The following is a 13560-nucleotide window of genomic DNA, read 5'->3' as shown; positions in this document are numbered from 1 at the left end:
CTCCCGGCCGCCCCCCGCCGGCCTCCGCGGCCCGAGCGGCGGCGCACAGGTGAACCGGAAGCCGCGCTCCCGCCGGGCGCCCGGGCCCAGAAGCGCCGGGGCCGAGGGTCCGGGGCCAGCGGGGGGCCAGGGACCGGCTGGCCCGGGAGCGGTGGCGGGGTCGGGGCTCAGGGTGTGCCCGGGGTGCGCCGGAGCCCAGGGGGCCCGCGGTCAAGGTGTGCCCGGGGCCCAGGTGCGCCCGGGCCGGCGCGGCCCGCTTGGGTCTCCCCGCCGGCCGGGCGTCCCCTCCTGGGCTGCTGCCACCTTCTCCCAGCGCTGAACGCAGATGCCCCCGCCCGGGGGTGCAGCGCATTTCCTTGAAGGAAACTCCCTGCTTCCTTTTCTCGTGAGCTGTTTTCCAGGGCCGCACAATGTCTTATTATCTGCTGGGTGAAAAGTTTCACGTATGTCGCCAGACTTGTTCGCCCGAGCTATGGCCCACGTATAAATAGGTTCACACCCCCTCATTAAATACCGGCGCCTGACAGACAGAAACTTCCTGGGGCTCCCTTCCTGCACTTCCCACGCGCCCACATCTCTTTCAGATGCTGCTATCCTGGGAAGGTGGTTTTAAAAATTAAATAATGGCGCGGGTGTGCATTTGTGCATGTGTTTGTGCCCAGGACGCACCATGGAGGCGTTGCTGTGTTTCTGGTTTCCTGTTCCTTTTTATTTTACAAACTCGGAGGTGTTCTTCAGCCTCGGGGACGGGCGGGGGTAGGAGACATACCTGTTTATTTGCCAAAATAGGTCAACCGAGACTGAAATGGCTGAAAAATTTTACTGTAGAAATAAAGGAAGCCAGAGAACCCCTTCCACCCCTGTCTGAAGCTGGTTGGTGACATTTGCATTTGGGGCTGGCATTAGCAAGTTCCTGCCCGCTTGTCCTTGGAGGGACTTCTGGGGTTACTTTCAAATCAAGTTAGCACATGCAATCTACAAGAGATTTCATTTTGAAATGAGAGAACACACAGGGAGACCTTCTCACCCTTGTGTTTGTGATTGACAATGAAAGCGATAATAACACCGCAAAACACCAAGGCTTCGTGAATGCCAAGTGCTGGAACCAGCCTGGCTGCAGATTGTCAGTTTATCCTTGTGATCCTTGCCATCATCATCATCTGGTTCAGCCTGGATAGCCCGTCAGAAAAACAAGTGTGGCATTTAACTTAGAGTCATTAATACATAATTGTGCCAGAAACTTGCAGAAGAATAGGGAGAGAACCTTAATGGACAGAGAGAATCTGGGTGTTGTTGAAAACTTTGTTCATTCCCTGATTTTTAGATTTTTCCCGTGCTTTTGAGGAGATATAGGTAAAAAGGTCTGATTGCTACATAGAGGAGATAGAATTTAAGGGGCCAAGTTCACTGATGTTAATCTTAAATGATAAGAAGTCAAGGGCAACCTTCCTGTCTGTCAGAGAGAGCATCTTTGATCTAGGACCACACATTTTGGTGGTTGATTTGGTACACAAGAAGGTGGATTGTTTTGTTTTGCTTTTTGGGTTTTTTCTCAGGGTCTGAGAGGGGTGCTTTGTAATGGGTGATGAATAACTGTGTAATGGGTGAATCTCATAGAACTAGCCCGTTCCAGGGCCCCTTTTTCTGGAAAGATGGAGTTTGGGTTCAGTTGTCTTCACAGTGACTTACCGAGGGATGTAAGAATGAGCTTTTGTGCGTGGTTAATATTTAATTAGATCATTCCCAGAAATATCCCGTGAGCTGCCAGCCAGGCCCCGTGGTAGACGGGACCTGGAGAGCTGAGGTTGCTGTTTGCGAGTCTCGGGACAGAAAATAGCACATCCAGTCCAGGGACCCAGCTCCCCTTTGGAGTCCACTGCCTGTCCCGACATGGACCACAGCCAGGTGCACCAGCCTCTTTCCTCTCCCGACTCCTGGGTCGGGAGGAAGAGAAAGGCTTCCCCGGGAGCTTTCTAGATAGGACACACCTTTGCAAAAGTCTCCAGGGTTAGTGATCAGGAGTGCTAAGGGAGGGCAGCCACATTTCCCTCTGGTGGCTGGTGCACGGTGAGTGTGTGCACGATGGCTGCCCAGAAAGTACCCAGCCATGGACCTGTTCTTGGTATATTAACAGTGGCTGGATGCTTTCCGGACAGCCCTGGTGTAATCCCAGGGTAGAGTCCAGGAAACTAGTGTATTATTCTTTTCTTCCCCAAGACTTCAGTCCCTTTGGCGATTAAAAAAAAAAAACCCTTTTCAAACTGGAAGTGACAAAGTGTTACCTACCGGTTCAGTTGTTGCCATTGTATTCTGAATACAGAAAACTACAGAATACAGTGTGCTGTGTTCTGAACCTCAAAATTGCCTGTGCCTTTAAAAAGACGGTGTGATATCATGGAATGCACCTGTAGGCAGGTGGACCTGAGTTCTAGCCTGTGCCCCTGGGTGAGTTGCTTAACTCCTAAATCGGTTTCCTTGTCTGTAAAACGAGGGCTAATTCCATCCACCCGATAGGTTCCGAGCTGTGATGCTGCCTGGTAGGGTGCGGAATGGTCCGCCAAGGCGTCCCCGCCGTGGTTCCCGGAACTGTGAATCTGGTCTTACTTGGTGAGGGGCGTGTAGGTTGCTCATGCGCCGGCCTTGAGCTGGGGCGATTATTCTGGGTTACCAGGTGGGCCCTGTGTAATCACGAGGGTCTTTAAGTGGCGATGCGGGAGGCCGGAGAGATCAGAGTGATGGAATGTGGGAAAGTCTCCACTGACCACTGCTGGCTGTAAAGATGCAGACAGGAGCCACTAGCCGAGGGGTGTGGGTGCCCCCTGCCACCTGGAGCTGGAGGGGGAACGGATTCTCCCTTACAGCCTCCAGAAGGAAATTCAGCCTTTGTGACACCTTGCTTTTAGCTCCGTAAGACCCATTTCAGACTTCTGACCTCCTGAACTGTGAGGGACGAGGGTGTGCTGTTTGAAGCCACTGAGTTTATGGCGATCTGTTGCGGCAGCTGCAGGGAAGGAATTCATACGGTACGTAAAGCATGTAGCATGGCGCCAGCACGCAGTAGGGGCTCGGGGAGCAGTCGGCCAGCCGTCCTTCTCCCTTCCCGCCCCCGCTAAAAAGTTTTAAAATCTGAGAAGGCTCTCAGAACTTGCCCCGGAGGAGGAGGCCGCCTTTGAAGCATATCGTGGATGAGGGCTCAGCGGGTTGGAGTTTTGGAAATGCCAGTTGCCCGGCCTGCCTTTTCCCTTTCTGTGAGCCCCTGTGCTTCTCTGGGCCTCAGTTTCCCCTGCAGGATATGGCGATAGAACCCAGAAGCTTCCCGTCAGGTTAGGATGAGAGAAACCGTTTATGCTACGGCACCAGTTGACCGAGCCCTGCCTGGCGGGTGGGCGTCACCCGCAGACAGAAAACTGCCCGGGTGCGAGGCCCCCGTCGGGGGGACTGTGGAGGGGTCAGGATGCGGAGCAGTTCGCAGGTCCGACTTTCCAGGTCTGTGACCTGTCCCCTCAGCAGTCCCTGTGACACCAAAATCCTGTGAAGATGAACACTTATTGACAACTTGGGCCCTCTCAGCCCGGCTGCACCACAGAACAGCGCTGCCGGCAGGAGCAGGAGATGGGGCACGTGTGTGACGTTAGAGCGTCTGGCAGCCACTAGAAAAGTCAACAGAAACAGGTGAAGTTAGTTATAATTGCATACTGTGCTTAACCCGGTGTACCCAAAATACAACCCTTTCGACATGTAATCACTGTAAAAATTATGATGGGGATATTTTACGTTCTTTTTCTCCTTAATCTTGGAAATCCGGTGTGTATGAGACACTCCCAGCTCGTCTCAGGTTAGACTAGCCCTGTGTCCGAGTGATCAGTGGCTGCCATGCTGGGTGGCACAGGTGTGAGAGTCACCTGGGGGCGTCTAGGTGTCAGAGATTCGGAGTGATTGGGTCTGGATTAGAGTCTCAGGCATTGGTGTATTTTTTTAAAGCCCCCCGGACAGGATATAGAGAGGTGTTTGGGAACTTACCCTGAGTTTCTGGTTTGAGAGTGGTTCCCAAATACTCGCGATGCTTTCAGACGCTGTGTTTCGCACCGGCGGGTCCCTCTGCCCTGATCCGCCGTCACCGCCCCGGCAGAGCTGCCTCTGAGGGGCAAGGCAGACGCGAGCGCCCGCTCTGCCTCTGCGCTGTGACTCGTGAAGACTGCGTCATGCCGGGTCACCAACCCCTCTCTGGGCCTCCCGTAAATGTTCACGGTAATGAAAGGTGCCCGGCCCCAGAGTTTGGGAAGAAACCGACACCGTGCGGCGGACAGCCAGCACACCCAGCGCCGGCTCGCCACAGTCCTGGGGGCAGGAGTGGGTCTGGCTCCTCCCCTGTGTCCGCCTGTGCAGGCGTGGCACCTGGCACCTGGCACACTGGAGGGACAGGCACGCCAGGGCTCCTTGCTCAAAGGAGAGAAAGAACCGGCTCCTCCCCACTGCCGCAGCCCAGCCCGGCCATGTGTAGCAGGTGTCGAGCTGTGCCTTCCCGGGCACGTGCCCCGCAGCGGGGCGCTCTGCTTGGTTCAGCCACGCCGCCCTCGCGGTGAGGCCCTCAGGCCGCTGACCTCCTGACTCCCGGACTGCCGGGCCCCCTGGAGCCTGCCTGCGCGTCACCGCCCCGGCAGAGCCAGCTGTTCCAGCGGGGCTGCTTGTCCAGGTAGTGGGACAATGGTCCCAACATGCAACAGCCCCCACGACACACTCAGGAGGGCTGTTTACTGTATATGTGTTGGCCGCAGCTTTGGGGGGTGCTCCGGGAAGGCCAAATCATCTGTGTCCCCTGCGAGCTGTGGCGTGTGTGGCAGTGAAGAGCAAGGCTCTGGGTTCAGCCCAGCCGTCAACTTCACTGCTCTCTGCCTCTGTTTCCTCATCTGCAAGGTGGGGGCAGTGACGGCACCGCCTCTCGGAGGCACCGTAGGGGTCTGCGGAGTTCACGAGGCCCGGCGTGTCCTGAGTGCGGAAGAGCAGACTGGGCTTCTGCCCTGTGCCTGCCGTTGGGCCGCCTGTGAGCGAGGCCCTCGGGAGCTGGGCTGTCGGGGCGAGCCGCAGATCTGCGTGGGGACAGGGGGACTCAGGAAGGTGGGGGACAGCCCTGCAAGAATGAGCCCTCAGGTGCTCACGTCCCAAATGCTCCCCAGGGCAGGAGCCCTGCCTCTGCGACATTGTCCCCTGGGAGGGTATGGGGTGGGGGTTGCACAGCCCTGGGGACACATGGGGTGAAGCCAGCGTGGGACCTCCCGGCAGAACTGCCTGCCTTTCTAAGTAGGGAGGAACCGCACAGACGAGGCCCCTTCCCCGACCTGGCCCCGAGGCCGGTGTCCCAGAGGATGCGGGCTGTGAAGGAAACTCATTAGCCACCAGATCGTGGCAGCTGGAGGCCTCTGGAGTCAGGTCTGGGCCTGCTTGGCCGAGGGACAGGGAAACCAGCAGCCAACCCGAGACAGCCAGGAGGGGAAGGCGCCGTTGCCAGCGGCTACGCTGTCGGTGACACCTGTGCTCCTCCTGCGCTTGGTAACTTCATGTTTCAGGCCGACTCTGGCAGCCGCCTCCTGCCGAGCCCCACTGTGCTCCCAGCCCTAGTGGCATTATTCACACCATTCCCTGTGTCCCTGACACACTGCAGTGGCCCAGCAGGGTCCAAGGCAGTGGGCAGATGTGGGGTGGGCTTATGTTTGGAGCAGGCTCACGGGAGGAGATGGTCTTGCTTCCCCTGTTTGGACCTCACCGGCCGTGTACCCTGAGATCCCGGTGGGCTGTGTGCCTGGCCTGGGCCACTCGGTAAGGGCGGCTGAGATGATGCCTGGGGGCCGGCGGGTCTCCCTTCCTCTTGGTGAGGCCTGAAAGGCCCTGGCATCTGCTCTAGGGAATGACGGAGCCCACGGAGAAAAGTGTGGTCCGGGCAGGATTGTTTTTTCTCTCACTAAGATAAACACAGTCCCCAATTTGCAATAAGTTCGTCTGCCTGAGAGTGACTCAGCCCCCTGGCTTGTGAGGCAGACAGGTTTGCGGAGTGATGTCACCAGGGTGCAGGGAACGAGACTGCATGGGCCGCCTGCCTGTCCCTGCCAGAGCCGGCACCGCGGAGGCGTGACACAGGGCCAGTCCTACTCCCGTGTGTCACCCACGAAGCCTGGGGCAGGGGTGGCAGCAGCTGCAACCTTGTGACCAGCATCTCAGGGAAGGAGTCACCCTCCGGGCTCTCGTAGTGTCTTCCAGAAGTTTCCTAAAGGGTGGACTGATGCAGAAGCCAGGACCAGGCAGGATGGGTGCGAGTGACGGGATGCCTGTTGAATCGCTGCCCCGACTTCCTGTCGGCCTGGAGCAGGGCCCCCACCGCGGCGCGTGTGGCCACGTCCCGGCCCCACAGCCACAGAAACCCTGTGTTCCCTCTGAGCAGTGGCCTCTGGGGGGCACAGGCGTTTGAATAGGAGCTCTGTCCTTCAGACAACTCTTTGGAAACGCTAAAGCAAAATAACCTGCTCTCTGCCAGCACCCTGTGCCCTGGCGCTCCGAGAACGTTCTCGGCCCTGCCAAGTGCCGCTGTTAGGCCTCACGATAACAGCGCAAGGAGCCTTCGGTCTGATTCAGGGTTGATTTTAAAAATAGAAATTGTTTTATGGTTACTTTCACTGTTTAACGCTAGTGGTTAAATTATTAGCCGGGCAAAGAGACACTTACGCCTTGAAGCTGTCGCTGCTCATGTGAGGGCTCTAGTCCCCGCCGGGGCCCTGGAGATGCGGCTGGAGGAGGTTGTGCTTATGGGGGGCGGGGGGGACAGAGTGTAGATTGTCAACAAACAAAACTCCGGCACCTGCTGGCTCCCCCGTGCCTGTTGGTGCCTGGGCCTGCCGGCTCTGTCACAGCGTCTGTTTCCATCTGGAGTCTCAGGCCTGGGCCGAGGGCCCATCGGGAGTGTCACCCGGCCTCCCCATCCTGAAACAGCCCTCACTGAGGTGTTTGTCGGGGTGTCCCCTGTGAGTCCTGGTCCAGGGACAAGTGCCGTTGGCAGCTCTGGGCCTCTCCGGAGCCGGGGGCCCCGTCTGGCCCGGTCCTGGGATTGTCTGAGCCTTGACTGGGGGCCGCTGCGGCACCAGGCTGGTTTCTGTTAGACAAACACGGAGGGGGTTGATGGTCCCTGGAGGCAGGGCCAGGCGTAGCCTGAGGACTGGGCTCCGCTGGGCTGGGGTCCCTGTAGGAGGCCTCCTCGCAGGCCCCGCCCGAGTCACGCCCTTGCCCCTGAGCGATGGGGCTCAGGGCCTCAGCGGCCACTCGGCCCCTGCCCTGGACCTCTGTTCCCAGGGTCTGAACAAACCCCCGGGCGGGATCTGCCTCTGATTTGGAGGCAGGCCAGGTCCTCCCTGAGTGCCAGCGGGCCCTTGGGAAGCGGGTTCCTGTGGTGGGACAAGAAGGATGTCGCAAGACTCACTTCTCCTCCCACCCCGAACACCATGGCGGCCCGGGGGCCACCCAGGGGCCCGAGGTCAGTCTCCAGAGTCGGGCAGCCTGAGTGTGTGTCCTGCGCAGCCTCGTAGGAGCCGAGGGCCTCGGGCAGCTGCTGGGCCGTGAGGTTTCCCGGCGCACCGAGAGCCGGGGTCGCAGGAGGATCGCGTGCTCAGGACAGCGCCCAGCGCGGAGCAGGCACTCAGCCGAGGCTTTCGTTATTCATGACCTGGGGCAGTGAGAGGCCTCTCCAAGCCTCCGCGGCCTCGTTTGCCTGCTCTCGGGTTGCTCGCGAGGACTGAAGGAGACAGGGCGCGGCGTGAGGTTCGGCTAGTGAAGATGACTTCAGTGTTGGGCGTCGGACCCGTTTGCCTGCCTGGTGGCAGATGATGTGTTCTGTAAGCCTGGCGGTGCCGGCAGTGCCCGGAGCACGCGGAGCCTCTCCCGTCCCCCGGCCCTCTGTGGGCCCCCCGAGCTTCGTCCCCCACCCGCTGCCCTTCTGAAGATCGAGCCCCCTCCTGTTGCCGGCACCGGGCGGAGTAAGGTGCTGCCTGGCAGAGAGTGCGCAGGTGGCCCCGGGCGCGGCTGCGGACTCGGTGGATTTGTCCAGACTGGAGGAGTGCAGTGGTCTCTGCAGACGCTCCAGCTCCTTCCCCAGGTCCCCAGAGTGTCTCCTGGCCACCATGGAACCCCCCAGCCCCCATCTTGCCTCCTGCAGAGATGCCCTTCCCTGCCCTGTTCAGAAGCGAGGAAACCGCTTCCCCTCTCCTGCTCTTGTGCAAACACTGTCACTGGGTCCTCAGTGTCCTGCCCCCTCCCCCACCTCTCAGGGCTGCGTGAAAACTGCTCTTCCAGGCTCTGAGGCCCCGTCTCCCTGGGAGTCAGATGGGAGTCTCGGGTGCTGAGAAGCAGACAGACCCCGAGGCGGGCACATCTGTCCTAACAACCCTTCCTTCTCCAGCACTGGGTTTTCCACACCGACCTCCAGGTCCGTGATGGGCCCCTTCCACTCAGAGGCTGCGCATCTCTGACGGTTTCCCGCATGGCCGGCCATCACCTGCCAGCCTCGAGGGGTTAAATTTGCCAGTGTGGGAGCTGCTGGGGCTGCCGGCCAGAGAGCCCCCAGCCAGGCCTGGGCCTCCCTCCTGCTCCCCCTACACCATCGAGACCACCTCGTCTGCCCTGTGGGGCTGGTGTGAGGGTGACGTGCTGAGCTCCTGGGGACCCCGGACAGCGAGACCTGCCTCGGGGCTGTACACCCCACAGCGGTGTCAAAAGTGCCCCGTGAGCTCTAGCGCTGGGTCCGGCCCCACGTCCCGGGAGCCGCTTCCTCCAGGGAGGTCCGACAGGGCAGGCTGGAGAGGCCTCTCCTGGGAGGAGGCTTGGCTGCTGCCGCCCGGGAGGAGTGACACGGCCCTAGGGTGTCCACAGACGCCCACTGTGTGAGCACTGAGCCTCCTTGTGCGGCGCCCGAGACCAGTGCTCACATCTGCCCGCCCTGCACACAACGGGGCTGTGTTCCCGGGAGCCAGCCGGCATCCCGCCTGGAGGGCCCGTCCCCCGCCGCCAGCACGGGCATCACCAAGCCCCGTGTGCAGCGGACTGTGCCTCGTGCCCGAGTGGGGCCGACATGCTGTGCCCGGGGCCGCCCCTCTCTGCTGTGAAAATTGTGTGCCGGGACCTTTGAGGGGCTGGGGTTCCAGCGGCGTCCCCGGGCAGAACTAAACACGGGCCAAACACGGTGACAAATGAGGAAGCACCGTCAAAAGGTGACAGGCCGGAGAGAACCGTAAATCCGGGGAGGTGCAGGTTGAAGCAGGTGGCCGCGGGGGGCCGGGCAGGGGGTGCTAGGGGATGCCTGGGCCCACGGAAGCCTGTGGCGGTGACGTCACCTTGGCCTCACGTGGTCTTTCCTGTCGCAGGGAGGAGGGAAGGAGCCCCTGTCTCGGCCCCTCCCTGGGGTCTCCTGGAGTCGGGACAGAGCCTCGTCTCTGTCTGCAGCCTGGGTAGCTCCAACTCCACCCTCCTGCCAGGAATCTTCCGGGCCAGGTGGCAGCTCGGGTGTCAGGGCAGCCGGGGATGGGGTTACAGCCCTCAGAGACAGGACACACCTGGCGAGTGAGCTGGCGGCGGGGGTGGAGCAGGGGGAGGGCTTGGTCCCCGTCCCCGCCCCGTGAGCCCCTCGCCGCACAGGAGCTGGGAGCCATACAGAGTCGCTGAGGACACAGGCGTGGGGTCTGGCAGGCCTGGCCTTGAACCCTGGCTTTGCCCGTTAGCCGTGCAGACAAGATCCCCAGCCCTCTGTGCCTCAGTTTCCTCACCAAGAAAGTGGGATCATAAGCACTTCCTCGGGCTGTCGCAGGAAGCATGGTGGTGAGGGCTCAGTCGGTGCAGTGGCTCACCCTCACCGTCCTTGTCCTTTTACCGTGGCCACACGGCGGTGGGCTATGACGCTCCTCTGGCCTCTCGCAGTTTGTTCACGGAAGGGAGGGGGGAGCCGAGGCCTGGGGACACGTGGCAGCGACGGGGTCGAGAGGCCAGGCAGCCCCCAGCGTCGGGCCTGCCGAGGCTTCGAGGACGAGGGGCCTGGGATCCTCCCGACTGCTGGGGGCTCGGCGTGGCTGCAGGGAGCTGTGTGCAAAGGGGCCACCCGGGCCCCAGCTCCAGTCTGAGGCCTGACCAGGAAGGGCCGCCGTTTCTCACGGAGGCGATTTCATAATAGGCTGTTAACGGGCAGTTGTCTCTGTGCCGGCAGGGGCGGCCACTACGGTTCAGGTGCCAGAGGGGGAGAGCGTGGTGGCCTCGAGGGAGAGAAAGGAGCGCACCGCGCTGCCCCGGCCCTGCCCCCTGCCCCGCCAGGCGCGGGCTGGCCTGTGCCTCCTGGTCCTGCCTGCCCCGGCAGGGCTGTCCGGGAGCCGCCGGCCTCGTCTCAGTGTCTGTCTGTCCAGGGCCCTGTCCACCCACTGCGGCTCACCCTGGTTTCCTGGGAGTGCCGTGTGGAGCCCATCAGCCGCGACACTGCCCGGCCCCGCCTCTGGGAGAGTGGGGAGGACACGCGTCCGTCATGGAGCGCGAGTGAGGGCTCTGGTCTGGGCGGCTTCCAGCGGGGAGACAGGCAGAGGAGGCCACGTTGGCCACGCCTGGGACCAGGGGACCTCACCTCCTGGGAGTGCTCCTCATGTGGATTCAGACAGAGTGGTCCCCTGGGGCCACAGCCCAGCTTCTGTCGGTATTTCCTAGACCCCGAGGTGCCCCGGTGGCTTTGGGCGGGGTTGGTGGCTGTGGTTCTAGCTGCACAGGGTCGGTAAAGGGAGGTTCTTCAGGGGCTTGGTCTGCTTGGGTGGGGGGATTCCTCCCTTCCCCCCATCGCCACACCCACCTTAGCCGTGGCAGAATCCTGTTCTGTGCTGCCCTTTTCCCCTTTGGGGTGGTCTCTCCCTGGGAAGGCCCAGGGGGCCCTGAACGCTGCCTCCTTCCCCCCACAGGCCATCAGCATCAGCAAAGCCATCAACAGCCAGGAGGCCCCCGTGAAGGAGAAGCACGCACGGCGTATCCTTCCACCTGCTCCGCTAGTGGTGGGCGTCGGGTGGGGGTGCGGTGGGGTCAGGGAGCAGTGCTTCTCGGCAGGAGCGCTGGGGCCCCTGCACCAGGGTCTGGAGGTCCTGGCCCTGATCCGGGCGGGGCATCTTCTCTGTGGCCTGCGCCCCGCCAGGCCCCCCGTGTGGCTCACCCCTTTCGAGGCTCTGAGCGTCACCACGGGAATGCCACGTCGGCCCAGTTAGAGTCCTGGGACACGACCTTGCCCTGTGTCTCGCCCTGACCCCTGTGCCCTTTGGCCGAACACCGGGGCCCTTAGCTGCCCCACGCTTGCGTCTCTGCCTCCCGCGCTTGGCCTTGACCCTGCAGGCATCATTCTGGGCACGCACCACGAGAAGGGGGCCTTCACCTTCTGGTCCTACGCCATCGGGCTGCCGCTGCCCAGCAGCGCCATCCTCAGCTGGAAGTTCTGCCACGTCCTGCACAAGGTCCTCCGGGACGGGCACCCCAACGTGAGTAGCGCAGAAGGCGGGGGGCCCGGGAAGGTGGAACAGCATCCAGTCCACATGCGCGGCCCCGTCCCTGTGTCTGCCGTTGTGGTGCTGGGTTGGCCCTGCCCTCTGCCTCAACCCTCCCCCTCCCCGCTCCATGGGGAGCGAGGGCCTCAGGCCCCTGCCCACGAGGTCCTGGATCCTTCATCCCTCTCCCCGCTGCTGCAGGTGCTGCACGACTGCCAGCGGTACCGGAGCAACATCCGGGAGGTCGGAGAGCTGTGGGTAGGTGCCGCGGCGAAGGTGCCGCCTCCCGGGGGTCCGGTCGAGGCTGCTTGGCGTTCGGGGCCTCATGAGCTTTCGGGGCTGGGTGACAGCAGCTCCCTGTGGGTGGCTGGGTTTTGCTCCTCTCTCTGAGCGGAGCCAGGGTGGAGTATTTGGGGCAGCCGTGGGCGAGTCGGTGGCAGTGCTGGGTGCTGCGGCCTTGCCGTGTGGAAGGCACGGGACACTCCACGCACGCAGCTCTCGGGGCCTCCAGCTGCAGAAATCACCCAGGCCCTTTCGTGCCCCCGAGCTGGGGACTGTGGCGACACTAGAGCCTGAGCTGGCATCGCAGTGGTGGTCAGAGAGCCCTGGCAGGGGCGCAGCTCGCGGCTCCCCCAGACTGGCTGCTTTCGAATCAAGTCTGGGAATCCGTGTTTTCAGCACACTTGCTGGACGGTTCTTAGACACGGTAGAGCCCAGGGCGCCCGTGGCTGGACCCGCTGTGCGACCCTCAGGAGTTAGAGGCGCCCTGGGTGGGACGGGGCCAGGGTGCTTGTCTGCCGGGCACAGGAGCAGGGCGGCCCCGGACAGGGACCCACAGGGAGGCTGACCCCGTGTCCTCTGAGTGAGGCAACCATGCCATGGTGCCCTCTGCAGACGAGGCCCCGCTGGCGTGGCCAAGGGGACGCAGTGTTGGAGGACGTGGGCAGGCCGTGCACCAGCACTTTAATAAAGTGTCCCTGCTTGGAAGTGGCCCGGTGCCCTGCACGGAGAGCTCTCTTCCCATGAGAGTTTCCTTGGCAAGAACGACAAGGAGCAAGATTAAGGGGAAGGCTAGAGACAAAGAGGGCGGCTGGTGGAGGCTGGAGGGGACGTTGTTGGATGAAGAGGTGACTGGGGCTGGGGGAGGTTGGCTCTCGGCGTGTTCACAGGAGGGGACCCTGCCCTGGCTGTCCTCCCACAGGGGCATCTGCACGACCGGTACGGACAGCTGGTGAACGTCTACACCAAACTGCTGCTCACCAAGATCTCCTTCCACCTCAAGGTGCTTTCCTCGGGCGGCTGTGGGGCTGAGGGACCCCTGGGCTTTTCCCTCTGTGACGTCTGGGCACATCGAGGGTGGAACCTGCCCTGTCCGTGGGTCTGTCCGCTCACCTTCCTGTCCTAACCGTGACCAGTGGGAAGACAAGGAGGCTGGGACATGAGGAAGCTCCTAGAACTTCTGGGTGTTCCCGTGGATGTGGGGCCGGCCTCCCCCTGCCCTGGCCTCCCGCAGCCTGTCTGTCCTGGCCGGGTGCGCCCCTCCTCGCAGCTCCCCAGTCGCCTGCACGGGCCACAGTCCGCGGGAGCAGGGGATGGGCCCCGCGTGAGGCCACCCGCACAGCTGAAGCTCGGTGGGGTTCTCTCCACAGCACCCCCAGTTCCCCGCGGGCCTGGAGGTGACAGATGAGGTGTTGGAGAAAGCTGCCGGCACCGACGTCAACAACATGTGAGTGGCTCTGCACGGCCAGTGGCCTGGTGTCCACCCTCGTCCCTCAGTTTCCCTGCTGGGTCCCAGCCTGTTTCACGCCTGGGCAGCGGGTGCCCAGCGAGTCCATGACCTTCTCAGGCCAAAGCTCACGCTCCTGGGGAAGAGGCTGACGGTAGAGGGATGGGGTTGTTTGCCCAAAGCGCCGTCCTTTGCAAAGGCAGGTCGACCAGAGCTGGTGTCGACAGCTGTGTCCCTGTCCCCTCCTAGGGGTCCTGGCTCAGGCCAGTGGGCCCATCCCCCTTCCACCCCTCTCACCCCCCC

The sequence above is a fragment of the Propithecus coquereli genome, unplaced genomic scaffold, assembly GCF_000956105.1.
Source record: "Propithecus coquereli isolate 6110/MARCELLA unplaced genomic scaffold, Pcoq_1.0 Scaffold81, whole genome shotgun sequence".
NCBI lineage: Eukaryota > Metazoa > Chordata > Mammalia > Primates > Indriidae > Propithecus > Propithecus coquereli.
This window is presented reverse-complemented; position numbering follows the sequence as displayed.